Genomic DNA, 22,641 nt, shown 5'->3' on the forward strand with positions numbered 1-22,641 from the left:
GGTAGGTTTAGGATTAGGGTGAGGCTGAAGGAGAGGGTGAGGGTTAGGGTTAGTTTTAGGCTCAGGGTTTGGGCGAGTGTTAGGGTTAGGGTTAGGGTTAGGCTTAGGGTAGGGTGAAGATAAGGTTTAGGGTACGGTTTAGGGTTTGGGTGATGGTGAGATTTAAGGTTAGGGTTAGGGTGCGTGTTAGGGTTAAATTTAGGGTTAGGATGAGTGTTAGTGTTAGGGTGAGGGTGAGGGTTTCGCTTAGGTAAGGGTTAGGGTTATGGCTATGGTGAGGATTAGGCTGAGTTTGAGGGTTAGAGGGATGGTTAGGGTTAGGGTGAGGTTTAGGGATAGGGTTAGGGTGATTGTTAGGGTTAGGGTGATGGTTTGGGTCAGAGTGAGTGTTACCGTGAGGTAAGGGTTCGGGTGAGGGTTCGGGTTAGGGTGAAGGTAAGGTTTAGGGTGAGGGTTAGTGTTAGGGTGAGAGTGAGGGTGACCGTGAGAGTGAGGGTGAGGGTGAGGCTTAGGGTTAGCGTGAGGGTTAGGGTGAGGGTAAGTATTATGGTGAGGGTGAGGGTTAGGGTGAGGGTGAGGGTGATGCTTTTGGTTAGGTAAGGTTTTCGGTTAGTGTTACGGTTATGGTGAGGGCTAGGTTGAGGGTGAGGTTTAGGGAGAGGATGAGGGTGAGGTTGAGGGTTAGGGTGTGGGTGAGCATTAGGCTTAGGGTGAGGGTTAGGGTAACCGTGAGGGTTAGGGTGAGAGTGAGGCTAAGGTTTAGGTTTAGGGTTAGGGTGAGTATTAGAGTCAGGATGAGGGGTAGTGTGAGGGTTAGGGTTAGAGTTAAGGTGAGGTTAAGGTTTAATGTGAGGGTTAGGATGAGGGTGAGGGTGAGGGTTATGTTGAGGGTGTGGGTTAGGTTGATGTTTAGTGTTAGGGTTAGGGTTAGAATGAGGGTTAGGTTGAGGTTTAGGGTTAGGGTTACTGTGAGGGTTAGGGTGAGGGTAAGGTTTAAAGTGAAGGTTAGGGTGAGTGTGAGGGTGAGGGTGAGGGTTAGGGTTAGGGTTCAGGTTAGGGTGAGTGTGAGGGCTATGTTGAGTGTGAGGGTTAGGCTGAGGGTGAGGTTTTGAGTTAGGTATGGGTTAGTGTTATGTTTAGGGTGAGGATTAGGTTGAGTTTGAGAGTTAGGGTTAGGGTGAGGTTTAGGGTTAGGGTTAGGGTGAGGGCTACGGTTAACGTGATGTTTTGAGTGAGGGTGAGGGTTAGCATGAGGGTGACGGTTTGGGTGAGGGTTAGGGTTAGGGTAAGGGTGAGGATTAAGGTGAAAGTTAGAGTTAGGTTTAGGGTGAGGGTTAGGGTGAGGGATACGGTTAGGTTTAGGGTGAGGGCTAGGCTTAGGGTTAGGGTGAGGGTGAGGGTGAGGGATAGAGTTAGCGTTAAGGTGATGGTTAGGGTTAGGGTTAGGGTGAGGGTTAGAGTTAGGGTGATGTTTTGGGTGAAGGTGTGGGTTAGTGTGAGAGTGAGTGTTTGGGTGAGTGTGACGGTTAGGGTGTGGGTGAGGGTTAGGGTGTGGGTGAGGGTTAGGGTTAAGGTTAGGGTGAGGGTTAGGGATAGGTTTAGCATTAGGATGATGGTTAGGCTTAGGGGGAGGGGGAGGGGGAGGGTGAGAGTTAGGTTTAGGTTGAGTATTAGGGTTAGAGTTAGGGTGAGTGTTCGGTTTAGAGTGTTGTTTATGATTAGGGTGAGGGTGAGGGTTCTGGTGAGGGTGAGGGTTAGGGTGTGGTTGAGGGTTAGGTTTAGGTTGAGGGTTAGGGTGATGGTGAAGTTGAGGTTAGGGTTAGGGTTAGTGTTAGCTGAGGTCCATGGTGAGGTTGATGTTTAGGGTTAGGGTTAGGGATAGGGTGAGGTGTAGGATTAGGGTTAGGGTTAGTGTGAGTATTAGGCTCAGGGGTAGGGTTAGATTTAACTTGAGGTTTAGGTTTAGTGTGAGGGTTAGGGTTAGGTTTAGGGTTTGTGTCAGGGTGAGGGTTAGGTTTACTCTTAGGGTTAGGGTTAGGGTGAGGTTAAGGGTTCGGGTGAGGGTGAGGGTGAGGTTTAGGGTTAGGGTGAGGGTGAGGGTTAGGATTAGAGTGAGTGTTAGGGTTAGCCTGAGGGTGAGGTTGATGGTGAGGGTTAGGTTTAGGGTAAGGTTGAGGATTAGGGTTAGTGTGAGGGTAAGGGTGAGGGTGAGGGTAAGATTTAGTGTGAGGATTAGGGTGAGGATGAGGGATAGGTTTACTGTGAGGGTTATGCTTAGGGTTAGGGTTAGAGTGAGGTTGAGGATTAGGGTTAGGGTTAGGGAGAGGTTTAGGGTTAAGGTTAAGTTTAGGGTGAGGCTTAGGGTTAGGGTTAGGGTTAGGGTGTTGTTCAATATTAGGGTTAGGGTTAGGGTTATTGTCAGCTTTAGAGATATGTGAGGGTCAGGGTTAGGTTTAGGGTGAGCATGAGGGTGAGGGTTAGGGTTAGAATTAGGTTTAGGGTTAGGGTTAGGCTGAGGGTAAGGTTGAAGTTGGGGGTGAGGGTTATGTTTAGGCTTAGTGTTAGGGTTAGGGTGATGGTTAGGTTTAGTGTGAGCGTTAGGGTAGGCTTAGAGTCATGTTTAGGGTGTGGGTATGGGTAAGTTTGAAGGTTAGGGTGAGGGTGAGGGTTAGAGTTATGGTTTTGTTTAGAGTGAGGGTGTGGGTTAGTGTGAGGGTGATTGTTCCGGTGAGGGTAAGGGTAGGGTGTGGGTGAGGGTTAGCCTTAGGATGAGGGTGACGGTTAGGTTTAGGTTAACTTGAGGGTGAGGGTGAGGGATAGGGTTAGGGTGAGGGAGTAGGTTAGGGTGAGGGTTAGGGTTAGGATTAGGTTTAGGATGATTGTGAGGGTAAGGGTTAGGGTTAGGGTGAGGGTTAATGTAAGGGTGAGGGTGAGTGTGGGATTTAGGTTTAGGGTTAGTGTTTGGTTTAGGGTTAGTCTTAGGGTGAGGTTGAGGGTGAGGGTGAGGGTTAGGGTTAGGGTGAGTTTTAGGATTATGGTTAGGGTGAGGATTAGGGTGACGGTGAGGGTTAGAGTGAGGTTGAGCGTTAGGGTTAGGGTGAGGGTGAGGGTTAGGGTTAGGTTGAGTGTTAGGGTTAGGGTGAGGGTAAGGGTGAGGGTTACGATTAGCGTTATGGTGAAGATTAGGCTAAGGATAACGGTGAGGGTGAGGGTGAGGGTTATTGTTAGGGTTAGGTTGAGGGTTCGTTTTAGGGTGATGTTAAGTTTTAAGGTTCGGGTGAGGGTTCGTATGAGGGTGAGGTTTAGGGTGTGGTTGAGTGTTAGGATTAGGGTGAGGGTTAGGGTGACGGTGAGGGTTAGGGTGAGGGTGAGGGTTAGCATTAGGGTTAAGGTTAGGGTGAGGGTTTGGGTTAGGGTTAGGGTAAGGGTGAGGGTCAGAGTGAAATTTAGGGTTAGGGTTAGGGTTAGCGTTAGGATTTTTGTGAGGGGTAAGTTTAGAATTAGCTTCAGGGTTAGTGTGAGTATAAGGGTTAGGGTGAGGTTTAGGGTGAGTGTGAGGTTTAGGGTTAGTGTTAGGGTTAGGGTGAGGGTTAGGGTTAGGGTGAGGGTGGGGGTTAGGTTTAGGGTTTGGTTTCTGGTGAGGGTGAGGATTAGGGTAAGTTTTAGGGTTAGGGTTAGTCTTAGTGGAGGGTTAGGTTTGGGTTAGGGTTGGAGTTAGTGTGAGGGTTGGGGTTAGGATTAGGGTTAGGGTGAGGGTGAGGTTGAGGTGAGGGTTAGAGTTACGGTTAGTGTTAGGTTGAGGGTAAGGGTGAGAGTGAGGGTTAGGTTTAGGAATAGGGTGACGGTGAAAATTAGGATTAGGGTTAGGGTTAGACTTAGGCTGAAGGTTTTGGTTAGTGTTAATCTAAGGTTTAGGTTTAGGGTGAGGGTGAGGGATAGGGTGAGGGGTAGGGATTGGGTTCGTGTGAAGTTTAGGTTTAGTGTAATGGTTAGAGTTCGGGTTAAGGTTAGGGTTATTGCGACAGTAAGGGTTAGGGTGAGGGTTAGGGTGAGAGTGAGGTTTAGGGTTAGGGTGAGTTTTAGGGTGAGAGTGTGAGGGTTAGGTTTATTGTTAGGGTGTGGGTTAGCTTGAGGCTGAGGGTTAGGGTTAGGGTTAGTGTTGGTTGAGGGTTAGGGTGAGGTTTGTGGTTAATGTTAGGGTTAAGGTTACGGTGAGGGTAAAGGTTAGGGTTAGGGTTAGGGTGAGGGTGAGGGTTAGGGTTAGTATTTGCGTTAGGGTTATGATTAGGCTGAGTGTGAGGGTGAGGCTTAGGGTTAGGGTTAGAGTTACGGTTAGGTGAGGGCTAGGGTGAGTGTGAGGCTTAGGGTGAGGATGAGGGTGAGGGTGAGGGTGAGGGTGAGGGTTAGGTTTATGGAGAGGATTACGCTGGGGGTGAGGGTTAGGGTGAGGGTTAGGGTTAGAGTGAGGGTTAGGTTTAGGGTTCGGGTGAGGCTTATGGTTAGGATGATGTTTAGGGTGAGGGTGAGGTTTAGGGTGAGGGTGAGGTTTGCGGTGAGGGTGAGAGTTAGGGTGTGGGTGAGGTTTATGATTATGGTGAGTTTTATGGTGACTATGAGGGTTTGGCTGAGGGTGAGTATTAGGGTTAGGGTTAGGGTGAGGGTTAGGGTTAGGGTTAGTGTTAGGGTGAGAGTTAGGGTGATGGTTAGGATTAGGGTTAGGGTGAGGGTTAGGATTAGTGTGAGGGTTGGGGTTAGGGTTAGGTTTCGGTCTAGGGTGAGGGTAAAGGTTTTCGTGAGCTTTAGGATGAGGTTGAGTGTTAGGGTTAGCATTCACGTTATTGTGAGTTTTAGGTTTAGGGTTAGGTTTAGAGTTAGATTGAGGGTCAGGGTGAGGTTTATGGTTAGGATTAGTGTTAGGGTTAGGTTTAGGCTGAGGGTGAGAGTTACTGTTAGGGTGAGGGTGTCGGTTAGGGTGAGGGTTAGGGTTAGTGTTAGTGTTAGCGTGAGGGCTAGTGTGAGGGTAAGAGTTAGGGTTATGGATATGGTGAGGTTTAGGGTTAGGGTTAGGGTGAGGGTTAGGGTTAGGGTTAAGTTTTTGCATACGGGGAGGGTAAGGGTTAGAGTGAGGGTTAGGATGAGGGTGTGGTTTAGCGTTAGGGTTAGGATGCTAGGTAGGTTGAGGGTGAGGGTTAGGGTGAGGGTTAGGGGGAGGGGGAAGGTAAGGTGAGGGGTAGGGCTAGGGTTAGGGTTAGGGTTAGGGTAAGGGTTACAGTTAGGGTTAGGGTTAGTGTTAGGGTTAGGGTTAGTGTGAGTGTTAGGGTTAGGGTGATTGTTAGGGTCAGGCTGAGGGTGAGGGTGAGTGTTAGGGTGAGGGTTGGGGTGAAGGTGAGAGTTAGGGTGTGGGTGAGAGTAAAGATTAGGGTGAGGGTTAGGGTGACAGTGTGGGTTAGACTGAGGGTGTGGTTTAGGGTTTGGTTTAGGGTGAGCGTTGGTGGTGAGGGTGAGGGTTACAGTTAGCGTGAGGTTGAGGGTTACGTTTAGGGTGAGGTGAGGGTTAGGGTGAGCGTTAGGGTTAGGTTCAGTGTTAGGGTGAGTGCTAGGGTGAGGGTGAGCGTTAGGGTTAGGGTTACGGATAGGGTGAGGCTGAAGGTTACAGTTAGGGTTAGGGTGAGGATTAGCCTGAGGGGTAGGATTAGGGTCATTGTGAGGGTTATATTTAATGTGAGGGTTAGGGTTAGGTTTAGGGTTTGGGTGAGGGTTAGGTTTAGTGTGAGGGTTTCTGTTAATGTTAGCGTTAGGGTTAGGTTTAGGCTGACGGTTAAGGGGAGTGTGAGGCTGAGGGTTAGGTTAGGGTTAGGTTAAGAGTGAGGGTTAAGGTGAGGGTTAAGGTGTGAGAGTTAGTGTGTGGGTAAGGGTTACAGTGATGGTGACGGTTAGGGTTAGGGTGAGTGGTAGGGTGACGTTTAGGGTTAGGGTTAGGGTTATGGTTAGGGGGAGGTTTAGGTTTAGTGTTAGGGTTAGTGTTAGGGTGAGTGTTAGGGTTAGTGTGTGAGTTAGGGTTAGGTTTAAGTTTTGGTTTAGGGTGAGGGTAAGGGTTGGGATGAGGGTTAGGGTGAGGTTGAGGGTTAGGCTAAGGGTTAGGCTAAGGATTTGGGTCAGGTTGAGGGTGAGGGTTAGGGTTAGGTTGAGGGTTAGGCTGAGTGGTAGGGTTAGGTTTAGAGTTAGGTTGAGGCTGAGAGTGAGGTTTTCAGTTAACTAAGGGTTAGGTTTAGGGTTTGCCAGAGGATTAGGCTGAGGGTGAGGATTAGGTTGAGAGTTAGGTTTAGGTTGAGGGTTATGGTTAAGGTTAGGGTGAGGGTTAGGGTTAGGGTTATGGGTAGGTTGAGGTTTAGCGTGAGGGATAGCGTTAGTGTTAGGGTGAGGGTTAGGGCTAGGTTAGGTTTAGGGTTAGGGTGAGGGATAGGGTCATGGTAAGGTTTAGGGTGAGAGTGAGGGTGAGGGAGAGGTTTAAGGTTAGGGTTAAGGTTGGAGTGAGGGTTAGGGTGAGGGTTAGGGTTAGTGTTAAGCTTAGGGTTTGGGTGAGTGTTAGGGTTAGGGTGAGGGTTAGTGTTAGGTTTAGGGTTAGAGTAGGGAGAGTATGAGTGTTAGGATGAGGTTTAGGGTGAGGCTGAGTGTTAGGTTTAGGGTTAGGGTTATGGTGAGTGGTAGGGTGAGGGTTAGGGTTAGGGTTATGTTTAAGGTGAGGTTTAGGGTGAGGTTTGGGTTTAGTGTTAGGGTTAGTTTTAGGGTGAGTGTTAGGGTTAGTGTGAGAGTTAGGGTTAGAGTTAGGTTTTGGTTTAGGTTGAGGTTAAGGCTTAGGGTGAGTGTTAGGGTGAGGGTGAGGGTTAGGCTAAGGGTTAGGGTAAGGATTTGGGTCAGGTTGTGGGTGAGGGTTAGTTTTATGTTGAGGGTTAGTCTGAGGGGTAGGGTTAGGGATAGAGTTAGGGTGAGGCTGAGGGTGAGGGTTTTGGTTAACTAAGGGTTAGGTTTAGGGTGAGCCAGAAGATTAGGTTGAGGGTGAGGATTAGGTTGAGCGTTAGGTTTAGGTTGAGGGTTAGGGTTAGGGTTAGGGTGAGTGTTAGGGTTACGGTTAGGGATAGGTTGAAGTTTAGCCTGAGGGGTAGCATTAGGGTTAGGGTAATGGTTAGGTTTAGGGTTAGGTATAGGGTTAGGGTGAGGGATAGGGTCAGGGTAAGGGTGAGGGTGAGGGGGAGGGGGAGGGTTAAGGTTAGGGTTAGGGTTAGAGTGAGGGTTAAAGTGAGGGTGAGGGTTAGTGTGAGGGCTAGGTTTAGGGTGAGCATTAGGGTTAGGGTGAGGGTCAGGGTAAGGTTTAGGGTGAGGGTGAGGGTGAGGGAAAGGGTTAAGGTTAGGGTTAGGGTTAGAGTGAGGTTTAGGGTGAATATTAGGTTTAGGCTGAAGGTTAGGTTTAGGTTGAGGCTTAGGGTAAGGGTAAGGGTGAGGTTTAGGGTGAGGGTGAGGCTTAGGGTTAGGGTGAGGGTTAGGGATATGGTGAGGGTTAGGGTTAGTTTTAGGGTGAGATCTAGGGTGAGGGAGAGGGTAAGGGTTAGGGTTAGGGATAGGTGTCGGACCAGTGTTAGGTTTGGGTTTAGGTTCAGGGTTAGGCTGAATGGTAGAGTTAGGGTTAGGGTGAGCTTTAGGTTTAGTGTGAGGGTTAGGTTTAGGGTTATGGTAAGGGTAAAGTTTCGGGTGAGGGTTAGGGTGAGGGTGAGTGTTTGGTTTAGCATTAGGGTTAGGATGAGGCTTAGGGTGATGGTTAGGGTTAGGGTTAGGGTTAGCGTGAGGGTGAGGGTGAGGTTTAGGGTGAGGTTAAGGGTGAGGGTGAGGGTGAGGGTTAAGTTTAGGGTTAGGGTGAGAATTAGTGTCAGGGTTAGGATTAGGATTAGGTTTAGGGTTATGGTAAGGGTTAATGTTAGGGTTAGGTTTAGGGTGAGGTTTAGGGTGGGGGTGAGGGTGGGGTTGAGGTTGAGGGTAAGGGTGAAGGTTAGGGTAGGGTTATGGTGAGGGTTAGGGTTCGGATTAGGTTTAGGGTGAGGGCTAGGTTGAGTGTGAGGGTTAGTTTTAGTGTTAGGGTTAGGGTGAGGGTTAGGGTTAGGGCTAGGGTGAGGGTTAGGGTGAGTGATAGGGTTTGGGTTCGTGTGAAGGTTAGGTTTAATGTAATGGTTAGACTTAGGGTTAGGGTTAGGGTTATTGTGACGTAAGGGTTAGGTTGAGGTTGAGGGTGACAGTGAGGGTTAGGGTTAGGGTGAGGGTTAGGGTGAGTGTTAGTGTGAGGGTTAGGTTTATTGTTAGGGTGTGGGTTATCTTGAGGCTGAGGGTTAGGGTTAGGGTTAGTGTTGGGTGAGGGTTAGGGTGAGGTATGGGGTTAATGTTAGGGTTAAGGTTACGGAGAGTGTTAAGCTTAGGGTCAGATTTAGGGTGAGGGTGAGTGTTAGAGTTAGGATTTGCGTTAGGGTTATGATTAGGCTGATTGTGAGTGTGAGGCTTAGGGTTAGGGTTAGAGTTACGGTTAGGTGAGGGCTAGGGTGAGCGTGAGGTTTAGGGTGAGGATGAGGATGAGGGTGAGGGTTAAGGTAAGGGTTAGGGTTAGGGTTATGGAGAGGATTAGGTTGGGGGTGAGGGTTAGGATGAGGGTGAGGGTTAGTTTTAGGGTTAGGGTGAGGATTAGGGTCAGGGTGAGGGTTATGGTTAGGATTAGGTTTAGGGTGAGTGCTAGGTTGAGGGTCAGGGTTAGTGTTAGTGTTAGGGTTTGGGTGAGGGTTAAGGTTAGGGCTAGGTTGAAGGTTAGGGTGAGGGGTAGGTTTTGGGTCGTGTGAAGGTTAGGTTTAGTGTAATGGTTAGAGTTAGGGTTAGGGGTAGGTTTATTGTGACGGTAAGGGTTAGGGTGAGGGTGAGGGTGAGAGTGAGGGTTAGGGTTAGGGTGAGGGTTAGCTTTATTGTTAGGGTGAGGGTAAGTTTGAGGCTGAGGGTTAGGGCTAGGGTTAGTTTTGGGTGAGGTTTAGGGTTAATATTAGGGTTAAGGTTACAGTGAGTGTTAAGGTTAGGGTTAGGGTTAGGGTGATGGTGAGGGTTAGGGTTATGATTTGCATTAGGGTTATGATTAGGCTGATTGTGAGGGTGAGGCTTAGGGTTAGGGTTAGAGTTACGGTTAGGTGAGGGCTAGGGTGAGCGTGAGGCTTAGGGTGAGGATGAGGGTGAGGGCGAGCTTTAGGTTTACGGCAAGGGTTAGGGTTTGGGTTATGGAGAGGATTAGGGTGGGGGTGAGGGTTAGGGTGAGGGTCAGGGTTAGGGTGAGGGTTAGGTTTAGGGTTATCGTGAAGCTTATGGTTAGGAGGATGTTTAGGGTGAGGGTGAGGTTTAGGGAGAGGGTGAGGTTTGGGGTGAGGGTGAGTTAGGGTGTGGGTGAGGGTTAAGATTAGGGAGAGGGTAATGGTGACTATGAGGGTTAGGCTGAGGGTAAGGATTAGGGTTAGGGTTAGGGTTAGGGTTTGTGTTAGGGTGAGGGTTAGGGTGAGGGTTATGATTAGGTTTAGGGTGAGGGTTAGGATTAGTGTGAGGGTTGGGGTTAGGTTTAGGTTTCAGGTTAGGGTGAGGGTAAGGGTTTTGGTGAGTTTTAGGGTGAGGTTGAGGGTTAGGATTAGCGTTCGCGTTAGGGTAAGGGTTATGGTTAGGGTTAGGTATAGAGTTAGGATGAGGGTGAGGGGGAGGTTTAGGGTTAGTATTAGTGTTAGGGTTAGGTTTAGGCTGAGGGTGAGGGTTACTGTTAGGGTGAGGGTGGCGGTTAGGGTGAGGGTTAGGGTTAGTGTTTGGGTTAGATTGAGGGCTAGTGTGAGGGTGAGGTTAAGAGTTAGGGATATGGATAGGGTGAGGTTTAGGGTTATGGTTAGGGTAATGGTTAAGGTTAGGGTTAGGGTGAGGGTTAGGATTAAGGTTTTAGATACGAGGAGGGTAAGGATTAGGGTGAGGGTTAGGATGAGGGTGTGGTTTAGGGTTAGGTTTAGGATGCTGGTTAGTTTGAGGGTGAGGGTTAGGGTGAGGGTGAGGTTTAGGGTGAGGGTGAGGTTTAGAGTTAGGGTTAGGGGTAGGGGTAGGGTAAGGTGAGGGGTAGGGTTAGGGTTAGTTTTAGGGTGAGGGTTAGGATGAGGGTTAGGTTTAGGGTTAGGGTTAGTGTGAGGATAAGGGTTAGGGTTAGGGTGATATTTAGGGTGAGCTTGAGAGTTAGGGTGAGGGTGAGTGTTAGGGTTAAGGTGAGGGTTAGGGTTAGGGTTAGGGTGAGTGTGAGGGTGAGGTTTAGGGTTAGGTTTAGGGTGAGGGTTAGGCTTAGGATTTGAGTTAGGGTTAGGGTTAGGCTTAGGGTTAGGGTTAGGGAGAGGATTATGGTTAGGGTGAAGGTTAGCTTTAGGGTTAGGTTGAGGTTTAGTGTTAGGGTGATGTTTAGGGTGACGTTGAGAGTTAGGTTGAGGGTGAGGGTTTGGGTGAGAGTTCGGGTTAAAGTGTAGTGAGGGTTAGGGTTAGGGTGAGGTGTGAGTGTGATGGTGAGGGTGAGGATTATGGTAAATTTAAGGGTTAGGGTGAGTGTTACAGTGAGGGTGAGGGTTAGGGTTAGGGTTATGGTTATGGTTATGGTTAGGGTTAGGGTGAGGGTGAGGGTGAGCGTGAACTTTAGGGTTAGCATTAGGTTTAGGATTAGGGGTAGGCTTAGGGTGAGGGTGAGTATGAGGGTGAGGGAGAGGGTTAGGTTTAGGATTAGGGTGAGGGGTATGTTGAGGGTTTGGGTTAGGGTGAGAATGGGGGTTGGGGTTAGGTCAGGGTTAGGGTTATGGTTAGGGTGAGGATTAGGTTGAGTTTGAGGGTTAGAGGGAGGGTTAGGGTTAGGGTGAGGGTTAGGGTTACGGTTAGGGTTAGGGTTAGCGTGATGTTTTGGTTGAGGGTGAGGGTTAGCGTGAGTGTGAGGGTTTGGATTAGGGTAAGGCTTAGGGTGAGGATGAGGGTTAGGCTTAGGTTTAGGATGAGGGTTAGGGTTAGCGTTAGAGTTTGGGTGAGGTTGAGGGGCAGGTGTAGGGTTAGTGTTAGGGTAAGGGTTAGGGTTAGTGTGAGGGTTTGGGTGAGAGTAAGGTTTAGGGTGAGGTTTAGGGAGAGGGTGAGGGTTAGGGTTAGTGTTAGGGTTAGTGTGAGGGTTAGGGTGAGGTTTAGGGTTAGGTTTTGGGTGTGGGTGAGGGCTAGGTTTAATGTGCGGGTTAGCTTTAGGGTGAGGGTTAGGGTAAGGGTGAGGGTGAGGGTTAGGGTTAGGGTTAGGGTTAGGGTTAGGGTTAAGGTTAGGGTTAGAGTTAGGGTGAGGTCTAGGGTTAGGGTGAGGGTTAGGCTGAGGGGTAGGATTAGGGTTATTGTGTTATTGTGAGGGTTACATGTAGTGTGAGGGTTAGGGTTAGGTTTAGGGTTGGTGTGAGGGTTAGGTTTAGTGTGAGGGTTTCGGTTAGTGTTAGGGTTAGGGTTACGGTTAGGCTGACTGTTAAGATTAAGTGTGAGGGTGAAGGTTAGGGTTAGGGTTAGGTTAAGGGTGAGGTTTAAGTTAGGGTTAAGGTTAGGTTAGGGTGAGGGTTAGTGTGAGGGTAAGGGTTACGGTGAGGGTTACGTTTAGGGTGAGGGTTAGGGTTAGGGTGAGGGTTAGGGTTAGAGTTAGGGTTAGGCTTAGGGTATGTGTGATGGTGGGGGTTAGGGTTAGGGTTAGGCTTAGGCTTAGGGTAAGTGTGATGGTGAGGGTTAGGGTTAGGTTTAGGTTAAGGTTTATGTTTAGATTGAGGGTAAGTGTTAGGGTGAGGGTTAGGTTTGGATTTACGGTTAAGGTGAGGTTTAGGTTTAGGGTTAAGGTGAGGGTTAGGATGTGGGTGAGGGTTAGGGTTAGGTTGAGGTTTAGGGTGAATGTGAGGGTTAGAGTGAGTGGTTGGGTTAGGGTTATGGTTAGGGTGAGGATTAGGTTAGTGTTCGTGTTAGGGTGAGGGTTAGGGTGAGGGTTAGGATTAGTGTGAGGATTAGTGTTAGGGTTAGGTTGAGGGTAAAGTTTAGGGTGAGGTTTAGGGTGAGTGTGAAGTTTTGGGTTAGAGTTAGGGTAAAGTTGAGTGTTAGGGTGAGGGTTAGTGTTAGGGTTATGTTTAGGGTGAGGGTGAGGGTTAGGGTTTGTGTTAGGTATAGGGTGAGTGTTAGGGTGAGGGTGATAGGGCGAGGGTAAAGGTTAGGGTGAGTGTTAGGGTGAGGGTGAGATTTAGGGTTAGGGTTAAGGTTAGGGTGAGGGGTAGGGTGATGGTTACTGTTAGGGTTAGGTTTAGTTTTAGTGTGAGGGTTAGGGTGAGGGTTAGGATTCGTGTTAGGTTACAGTTAGGTTGAGTGTTAGGGTTAGAGTAAGTGACAGGGTTAGGGTTAGGCTTAGGGTAGGGTGAGGATTAGGATGTGGGTTAGGGTTAGGGTTATGGTTAGGGTGAGGGTGAGGATTAGGGTTTGGGTTAGGTTTATGGTGAGGGTTAGGGTGACGGTGATGGTTAGGGCGAGGGTAATGGTTAGGGTGAGTGTTAGGGTGAGGGTGAGATTTAGGGTTAGGGTTAGGGTTAGAGTGAGGTGTAGGGTGAGGGTTACAGTTAGCGTTAGGGTTAGTTTTAATGTGAAGGTTAGGGTGAGGGTTAGGGTTAGTGTTAGGTTTACAGTTAGCGTGATTATTAGGGTTAGGGTGAGGGTTAGGGTTAGGGTTAGGGTTAGGGTAGGGTGAGGGTTAGGGTTAGCCTCAGGGTGAGGGTTAGGGTTAGGGTTAGGGTTAGGGTTATGATGAGTGTTATGGTTAGGTTAAGGGTTAGGATTAGGGTTAGGGTGACGGGTAGGGTTAGGGTTAGGGTGAGGGTGAGGGTGAGGGTTACTGTTAGGGTGAGGGTGAGGGTTAGGTTGAGGGTAAGTGTTAGGGTGAGTACTAAGGTGAGGGTGAGGGTTAGGGTTATGATTAGGGTTAGGGTGGGATTGGGGTGTGGGTTATGTTTAGTGTTATGTTTAGGGTTAGGTTTAGGGTGAGTTTAGGGTGAGCGTGAGGGTTAGTGTTAGGGTTAGACTTTGTGTGAGTGTTAGGGTTAGGGTGAGGGTTCGGGTTAGTGTTAGGGTTAGCGTAGGGTTAGGGTAAGATTTAGGGTGAGTATTAGGATTAGGTTGAGGTTGAGGATGAGGGGTAGGTTTAGGGTTACGGTGATTGTTCGGGTGAGGGTGAGGCTTCGGTTGAGTGTTAGGGTTAGGATGAGCCTTAGGATTAGGGTTAGGTTTAGGATGTGGGTTAGGGTGAGGGGTAGGGTAAGGATTAGTGTGAGGGTTAGGGTTAGTGTGAGGGTTAGGATTAGTGTTAGGGTTAGGGTGAAGGTAAGTGTTAGGGTGAGGATTAGGGTTAGGTTTAGGGTTAGGGTTAGGGTGAGGGTTAGGGTGACTGTTGGGTTAAGTTTATGGTTAGGGTGAGGGTGAGGGTTAGGGTTAGGGTAAGGGTAGGGTGAGGGTTATGTTTAGTGTGAAGGTTAGGGTTAGGGTGAGGGGAAGGGTTAGGGTGAGTGTTAGCTTGAGGTTGAGGGTTAGGGTTACGGTTAGTGTTAAGGTGAGGGTTAGGGTGAGTGTTATGGTTAATGTTAGGGTTAGGGTTAATGTGAGGGTTAGGGTTAGGTTTAGGGTTAGGCTTAGAGAGAGGGTGATTGTGAGGGTTAGGGTTAGGGTTAGGTTGAGTTATAGGTTTAGTTTGAGGTTAAGGTTGAGGGTGAGGATAAGGTTTAGGGTGAGGATTAGGGTGAGGGTGAGGGTTAGGTTTAGGTTTAGGGTTACGGTAAGGGTTAGGGTAAGGTTGAGGGTTAGGTTTAGTGTGAGGGTTAGGGTTAGGGTTAGGTTCATGTTGAGGGTGAGGATTAGGGTTAGGTTTAGGGTGAGGGTTAGGGTTAGCATTGGAGTTAGGGTGAGGGTAATATTTAGGGTGATGTTTAGGCTGAGGGTGAGGGTTAGGGTTAGGGATAGGGTTAGAGTTAGGGTTATGTTGAGGCTGAGGCTTAAGGTTAGGATTTTGGTTAGGCTGAGGCTGAGGCTGAGGGTGAGGGTGAGGTTTAGGGTTAGCTTAGGGTTAGGGTTAGGTTTAGGGTTAGGGTTAGGGTGATATTTAGGGTGAGGTTGAAGATTAATGTGAGGATGAGAGTTAGTGTGTGAGTGAGAGTTAGGAATAGGATGAGGGTTAGGGTGACAATGAGGGTTGGGGTGAGGTTGAGGATTAGGGTTAGTGTAAGGGTGATGGTTAGGGTTAGAGTCAGTATTAGGGTGAGGGTTAGGGTGAGGTGTAGGATTAGGGTTAGGGTGAGGGTTACGATTAGTGTGAGGGTTAGGCTTAGGTTTAGGTTTCTGTTACGTGAGGGTAAGGGTTCTGGTGAGGTTTAGGGTGAGGGTGAGGGTTACGGTTAGCGTTAGGATTAGGGTGAGGTTTAGATTTGGGGTTAAGGTTAGAGTTAGTTTGAGGTTGTGGGCGGGGGTTAGGGTTAGGATTAGTGTTAGGGTTAAGTTTAGGCTGAGGGTGAGGGTGAGGGTGAGGTTGAGGGTTACGTTTAGGGTTAGGGTGAGGGTTACGTTTATGGTGAGGTGATGGTTAGGGTGATGGTTAGGGTTAGGGTCAGTGTTCGGCCTAGGGCTAGGGTGAGGCTGAGAGTTAGGGTTAGGGTTAGGGATAGGGTGAGGGTTAGGGTTAGGGTACGTGTTAGGGTGAGTGTGAGGTTTAGGTTTAGGTTTTGTGTGAGGGTTAGGCTTAGGATTAGTGTTAGGGTTAGGGTTAGGCTTAGGGTTAGGGTGAGGGTTCGGTTAGTGTGAGGTTTTGGGTGAGAGTGAGGGTTAGCGTGAGTGTGAGTGTTTGGGTGAGGTTAATTGTTAGGGTGATGTTGAGGGTTAGGCTTAAGGTTAGGATGACGTTTAGGGTTAGCGTTAGGGTTTGGGTGAGTGGAAGGGGGAGGGGGAGGGTTAGTGTTAGGGTAAGGGTTAGGGGTCTTGTGAGGGTTAGGGTGAGGGTAAGTTTTAGGGTGAGGGTTAGGGAGAGGGTGGGTTTAGGGTTAGGGTTAGGTGTAGGGTGAGGGGTAGGGTGAGGGATAGGGTTAGGGTTTGGGTGCGGGTGAGGGCTAGGTTTAAGGTGCGGGTTAGCTTTATAGTGAGGGTTAGTTGAGGGTTAGGGTTAGGGTGAGGGTGAGGGTTAGGGTTAGGGTTGGGTTTAATATTAGGGTTAAGTTTAGGGTTCGAGTTAGGGTGAGGGCTAGGGTTAGGGTGAGGGTGAGGTTTTGGGTGAGGGTTAGGGTGTGGGTGAGACAGTGTTAGGGGGAGGGTTAGGGTGATGGTGAGGGTTAGGGTGAGGGTGTGGGTTAGGGTTAGGGTGAGGGTGAGGGTTAAGGTGAGGGGTATTGTTAGGGTTATGGATAGCTTGAGGCTGGGGTTTCCGGTGAGGGTGAGGGTGAGGGTTTGGTTTAGTTAAATGTTATGGTTATTTTTAGGGTGAGGATTAGGGGGACAGTGAGGGTTACAGTGAGGGTTTGTGTCAGGGTGAGGGTTAGGGTGAGGGTTCAGGTTCGGGTTCGGGTGAAGGTTTGGGTGAGGGTTAGGGTGTGGATGATGGTTAGGGTTAGGGTGTGGGTGATGATTAGGGTTAGGGTGAGTGTTAGGTTGATCGTGAGGGTTAGGGTGACGGTGAGGGTTAGGGTTACGGTTTGGTTGAGGGTTAGGATTAGTGGGACAGTTAGGTTTAGGTTTAGGGTTAGAGTGAGGGTATGGTTTAGGGTGAGGTTTAAGGTGAGGGTGATGGTTTGGGTTAGAGTTAGGATTAGGTTTATGGTTAGGGTGAAGTTTAGGGTTAGGTTGATTGTTATGGTGAGGGTGAGGGTTAGGGTTTGGGGTAGGGTGAGGGTTAGGATTAGGATGAGGGTTAGGGTTAGGGTTAGGGTTAGATTTAGGATGAGCATTAGTGTTAACTTTAGGGTAAGGTTTAGGGTGAGCGTTAGGGTTAGAGTCAGGGTGAGGGTTAGCTGAGGGTGAGGGTGAGGGTTAGGTTTAGGGTTAGGTTTAGGGTGAGGATTAGTTTTAGCATTAGTGTTAGGGTGAGGGTTAGGGTGAGGGTGAAGGTGAGGCTGAGGGGTAGGGTTAGTATGAGGGTGAGGTTGAGTGTGAGGGTGAGTGTTAGGATTAGGGTGAGGGGTACGTAGAGGGTTAGGGTGAGGGTTAGGGTTAGGGTTAGGGTGAGGATTAGGTTTAGTTTAAGTGTTAAGGTTAGGGTTAGGGTTAGGGTGAGGGCTAGGGTGAGGGTGAAGATTAGGGTGAGGGTGAGGGTTTGGGTTAGTTTAGGTTTAGGGTGAGAATTTGGGTGACAGTAACGGGTAGGGTGAGGCTTTTGGTCAGGGTGAGTGTTAGGGTTAGGATTAGGCTGAGGGTTGGCGTTAGGGTGAGGTTTAGGGTAAGGGTGAGTTTTAGGGTGAGGGTGAGAGTTCGGGTGAAGGTGAGCTTTAGGATGTTAGTGAGGCTGCGGATAAGAGTTAGGGTTAGGGTGAGGTCTAGGGTTTGGGTTATGGTTATGGTTAGAGATAGGGTTAGTGTGAGGGTTAGGTTGAGGGTTAGGGTAACGCTTAGTTTTAGGGTTAGGGTGAGGTTTAGGGTTAGGGTTAGGATGAGGGTTAGGGTTAGGGTGAGGGTTAGGGTTAGGGTTAGGGTTAGTGTGAGGGTTAGGGTTAGGTTTAGGGTGAGGGTAAGTGAGGGTAAGTGTTAGGGTGAGGGTTAGGGTTAGGGTGAGGGTTAGGGTTAGGTTGAGGGTCTGGGTTAGGGTTAAGTTTAGGATTAGGTTTAGGGTGAGGGTGATGCTGAGGGTTAGGGTTAGGGTTAGGTTGAAGTTTAGGGTTAGTTTGTGGGTAATGGTGAGGGTGAGGGTAAGGTTTATGGTGAGGATTAGGGTGAGGGTGAGAGTGAGGGTTAGGGTTACAGTGAGGGTTAGTGTAAGGGTGAGGGATAGGTTTAGTGTGAGGGTTAGGGTTAGGTTTATGTTGAGGTTGAGGATTAGGGTTAGGGTTAGGGTGAGTGTTAGGGTTTGGTTTGGGGTTAGGGTGAAGGTTAGGGTTAGAGTTAAATTTACGGTGAGGTTTAGGTTTACGATTAGGAATAGGGTTATTGTTAGCTTTAGAGTTAGGCTGAGGGTTAGGGTTAGCTTAGGTTTAGTGTGAGGGTGAGGGTGAGGGTTATGGTTAGGGTTAGTGTTAGGTTGAGGTTGAGGATGAGGGTGAGCTTTAGGGTTAGGATTAAGGTGATGGTGAGGGTTAGGTTTAGGGATAGGGTTAATCATAGGGTGAGGGTTAGGTTTAGGCTAAGGTTTAGCATTAGGGTGAGGGATAGGTTGAGGGTTAGGGTGAGGATTAAGGTGAAATTTTGGTTTAGGTTAGGGTGAGGGCAAAGGTTAGGGTGAGGGTTAGGGTGAGGTTGAGGGTTAGGATAAGGGTTATTCTTATGATGAACCGTAGGATTAGGGTGAGAGTTAGGGTTTTGTTTAGAGTGAGGGTTAGTAGGAGGGTGGGGTTTACTGTTAGGGTTAGGTTGAGTGTTAGGGTGAGGGTGAGGGTTTGGATTACTGTTAGTGTTAGATGAGGGCTAGGGTGAGGTTGAGGGTTAGGGTTAGGGTTAGGGATAGGGTGAGGTTTAGCATTAGGGTTAGGCTTAGTGTGAGGGTTAGGCTCAGGTGTAGGGTTAGGGTTAGCATGAGGGTTAGGTTTAGTGAGAGGGTTAGGGTTAAGATTAGTGTTAGGGTGAGGGTTAGGTTTAGTGTGAGGTTTAGGGTTAGGGTTAGGGTTAGGGTGAGGGTAAGGGTTCAGATGAGGGTTATGGTGATGGTGAGTGATAGGATTAGTATTAGGGGTATGGTGAGGGTTTGGGTGAGGGTTAGGGTTAGGTTTAGGTTTAGGGTGAGGTTGAGGGTTAGGGATAGTATTAGGTTGAGAGTGAGGTTGAGGTTGAGGGTTTGGGTGAGGGTGAGGTTGAGGGTTAGGATTAGGATTAGGGTTAGGGTGAGGAATAGGGTGAGGGTTAGGGTTATGGTTAGGGTGAGGTTTAGGGTTAGGGTTAGGGTTATTGTTAGCTTTAGAGTTATGTGAGGGTTAGGGTTAGGGTTAGGATTAGGGTGAGCATGAGTTTGAGAGTTAGGGTTAGGTTTAGGGTTAGGGTGAGGGTTAGAGTTAGGGTGATGTTTATGGTGAGGGTGTGGGTTAGTGTGAGGGTGAGTGGGTGAGTATAAGGATTAGGGTGTGGATGAGGGTTAGCGTTAGGGTGAGGGTTAGGTTAGGGTTAGGGTTAGGGTTAGTGTTAGTTTTAGGGTTAGGGTAAGGGTGAGATTTAGGGTTAGGGTGAGGGTTAGGGTTAGGGTTAGCGTTGTGTGAGGGTATGGGTTATGGTGATTGTTAAGGTTTGGCTGAGGATGAGTGTGAGTTTGAGGATAAGGGTTAGGGTTAGTGTTACGGTTAATGTTAGGCTTACGTTTAGGGTTAGGATGAGGGTTAAGGACAGTGGTAGGTTTAGGGTTAGGGTGAGGGTGAAGGTGAGGGTGAAGGTTAGGGTTAGGGTGAGGGTGAGAGTTAGGGTTAGGGTTAGGCTTAGGGACAGGTTTTGGGTGAGGGTGAGGTTTAGGATTAGGCTTAGGTTTTGGGTGAGTGTTACGGTTAGGATGACAGTTAGGGTAAGTCTTAGGGTTAGAGTAGGGTGAGGATAAGGGTTAGGGTGAGGTTTAGGATGAGGGTGACTGTTAGGTTTACGGTTAGGGTTAGGGTGAATGGTAGGGTGAGGATTAGAGTTAGTGTTAGGGTTACGGTTATTGTTAGGGTGAGGGATAGGCTAAGGTTTAGGTTTAGTGTTAGGGTTAGGGTTAGGGTGAGTTTTAGGGTTAGTGTGAGAGTTAGGTTTTGGGTTAGGGTGAGGGTAAGTGTAAGGTGAGCCTGAGGGTGAGGGTGAGGGTTAGGCTAAGTATAGGATAAGTATTTGGGTCAGGTTGTGGCTGAGGGTTAGGGTTAGGGTGTGGGTTAAGCTGAGGGGTAGGGTTAGGATTAGAGTTATGGTGAGGCTGAGGGTGAGGGTGAGGTTGAGGGTGAGGGTTAGACTTAGGGTTAGGGTTAGGTTTAGGGTGAGGATGAGGGTGATGGTTAGAGTAAGGGTTAGGGTTAGGGTTAGGGAGAGGATTAGTGTAAGCGTGAGGGTTAGGGTGAGGGTGAGGGTTAGGTTTAGGTTTACGGTTATGGTGAATTTTAGGGTGAGGATTAGGGTTAGTGTTATGTTTAAGGTTATTGTTACGGTGAGGGTTAGGGTGAGGTTTAGGTTTAGTTTTAGGGTTAGGGTTAGGTTGAGTGTTAGTCTTAGCATTAGGTTTTGGGTTAGGGTGAGGGTAAGGGTTAGGATGAGGGTTAGAGTGACGGGGAGGGTTAAGCTAAGGGTTAGGGTAAGGATTTGGGTCAGGTTGAGGGTGTGGGTTAGGGTTAGTGTGAGGGTTAATCTGACGGGTAGGGTTAGGGTTAGTGTTAGGGTGAGGCTGAGGGTGAGGGTGAGGTTGAGGGTGAGGGTTAGGGTTAGGGTTAGGGTGAGGGTGAGGGTGAGGGTGAGGGTTATGGTTAGGGTAAGTGTTGGTGTTAGGGTTAGGGAGAGGATTAGGGTGAGCGTGAGTGTTAACGTGAGAATTCAGGTTAGTGTTAGGGTTAGGGTTTGGGTGAGTGTTAGGGTTAGGGTGAGGGTTCGGGTTAGTGTTAGGGTTAGGGTAGGGTGAGGGTAAGATTTAGGGTGAGGGTTAGGGTTAGGTTGAGGTTGAGGGTGAGGGTTAGGGTTATGTTTAAGGTGAGGATGACGGTTAGGGTGAGGGGTAGGTTTAGGTTTAGGGTGAAGGTGAGGGTGAGGGTCACGGTTAGGGTTAGGATGAGCGTTAGGATTAAGGTTAGGTTTAGGATGTGGGTTCAGTTGAAGGGTAGGGTAAAGGTTAGTGTGAGGATTAGGGTTAGTGTGAGGGTTAGGATTATGGTTAGGGTTAGGGTGAGGGTAAGTGTTAGGGTGAGGATGAGGTTTAGGTTTATGGTTAGGTTTAGGGTGAGGGTTAGGGTGACGGTTAGGTTTAAGTTTAGGGTTAGGGTGAGGGTGAAGGTTAGGGTTAGGGTAAGGGTTAGGGTGAGGGTTATGTTTAGTGTGAGGGTTAGGGTTAGGGTGAGGGTAAAGGTTAGGGTGAGGGTTAGCGTGAGGTTGAGTGTTAGGGTTAGGTTTAGTGTTAAGGTGAGTGTTAGCATGAAGGTTATGGTTAATGTTAGGGTTACATTTAGGGTGAGGGTTAGGTTTAGGGTTAGTGTTAGGGTTAGGCTTAGGGTGAGGGTGATGTTGAGGGTTAGGGTTAGGGTTAGGTTGAGGTTTAGGTTGAGTTTGAGGGTAAGGTTGAGGGTGAGGATAAGTTTCAGGGTGAGGATTAGGGTGAGGGTGAGGGTTAGGGTTATGGTTAGGGTTATTGTAAGGGTTAGAGTAAGGGTGAGGGTTAGGTTTAGTGTGAGGTTTAGGGTTAGGTTTATGTTGAGGATGAGGATTAGGGTTAGGGTTATCGGGAGGGCTAGGGTTAGCATTGGGTTTAGGGTGAGGGTAATGTTTAGGGTGAGGTTTAGGGTGAGGGTGAGGGTTAGGGTTAGGGTTAGGGTTAGAGTTAGGTTTAGGTTGAGGCTGAGGGTTAGGGTTAGGATTAGGGTTAGGCTGAGGGTGAGGGTGAGGGTAAGGGTTAGGTTTAGGTTTAGGGTGAGGGTTGGGGTTAGCGTTTGGGTTAGCATGAGGGTTAGGGTGAGGGGTATGGTTAGGGTTAGGGTTTGTTTTCAGTTTAGTGTGAGGTTTACCGTTAGGGTGCGGGTAAGGGTTAGGGTGAGGTTAAGGTTTTGGGTGAGTTTTAGGGTGAGGGTGAGGGTTAGGTTTATCGTTAGGATTAGGGTGAGGTTTAGGTTTAGGGTTAAGGTTAGAGTTAGCTTGAGGGTGAGGGTGAGAGTTAGGGTTAGGATTAGTGTTAGGGTTAGGTTTAGGCTGAGGGTGAGGGTGAGGGTGAGGGTGAGGTTGAGGGTTACGTTTAGGGTGAGGGTGAGGTTTACTTTTAGGGTGAGTTGAGGATTAGGGTGAGGGTTAGGGTTAGGGTCAGTGTTAGGGTGAGGGCTAGGGTGAGGGTGAGTGGGTGAGGGTTAGGGATAGTGTGAGGCTTAAGGTTATGGTTAGGGTTAGGGTGAGAGTTAGGCTGAGGGGTAGGATAAGGGTTATTATGAAGATTACATTTAGTGTGAGGGTAAGCATTAGGGTTAGCGTTATGGTGAGGATGAGGATTAGGTGAGGGGGAGTGTGAGTGTTAAGGTTAGGGTTAGGGTGAGAATTAGGGTCAGGTTTAGGGTTAGGTTTAGGTTTAGGGTTAGGGTAAGGGTGAGGGTTAGGTTGAAGGTTAGGGTTAATGTTAGGGTTAGGTTTAGGGTGCGGATTAGTGTGGGGTTGAGGTTGAGGCTTAGGGTGAAGGTTAGGGTTAGCGTGAGTTTCAGGGTTAGGATTAGGTTTAGGGTGAGGGCTAGGTCGAGGGTGAGGGTTAGGGTAAGTGTTAGGGTTAGGGTGAGGTTCAAGGATGGGGCTAGGTTGAGGGTTAGGGTTCGGGGTAGGGTTAGGGTTCGGGTGAAGGTTAGGTTTAGTGTGAGGGTTTGATTTAGGGTTAGGGTTAGGGTTATTCTGACCTCAAGGGTTAGGGTAAGGGTTAGGGTGAGAGTGAGGCTTAGGGTTACAATCAGTGTTCGGGTGAGAGTTAGTGTGAGAGTTAGGTTTAGGGTTAGGGTGAGGGTTAAGATCAGTGTGAGGGTTGGGGTTAGGGTTAGTGTTGGGTGAGGGTTAGGGTGAGGGTTGGGGTTAATAATAGGGTCAGGGTTAGGGTGAGGGTTAAGGTTAGGGTTAGGGTAAGAGTGAGGAGGAGGGTTAGGGGTAGGATTTGCATTAGGGTTATTATTAGGCTGAGTGTGAGGATGAGGGTTAGGGATAGGGTTAGATTTAGGGTTACGAGAGGGCTAGGGTGAGCGTGAGGCTTAGGGTGAGGATGAGGGTGAGGGTGAGGGTTAGGTATATGGAGAGGATTAGGGTGGGGGTGAGGTTTAGGGTGAGGGTTAGGGTTAGTGTGAGGGTTAGGTTTAGGATTAGGGTGAGGCTTATGTTTAGGTTGATGTTTAGGGTGAGGGTTAGGGTTAGGGTGAGGGTGAGGGTTGGGATGAGGTTGAGAGTTAGGGTGTGGCTGAGGGTTAAGTTTAGGTTGAATGTTATGGTGACAGTGAGGGTTAGGCTGAGGTTGAGGATTAGGGTTAGGGTGAGGGTGAGGGTTAGGGTTAGGGTTAGTGTTAGGTTGAGGGTTAATGTGAGGGTTAGGATTAGGGTTAGGATGAGGGATTGTATTAGTGTGAGGGTTGGGGTTAGGGTTAGGTTTCGGGTTTGGGTGAGGGTATGGGTTTTGGTGACGTTTAGCATGAGAGTGTGGGTTAGGGTTAGCATTAGCGTTAGGGTGAGGGTTAGGTT

This window comes from Dipodomys merriami, unplaced genomic scaffold (genome assembly GCF_024711535.1).
Source record: "Dipodomys merriami isolate MVZ:Mamm:240054 unplaced genomic scaffold, mDipMer1.0.p SCAF_47, whole genome shotgun sequence".
Classification (NCBI taxonomy): domain Eukaryota; kingdom Metazoa; phylum Chordata; class Mammalia; order Rodentia; family Heteromyidae; genus Dipodomys; species Dipodomys merriami.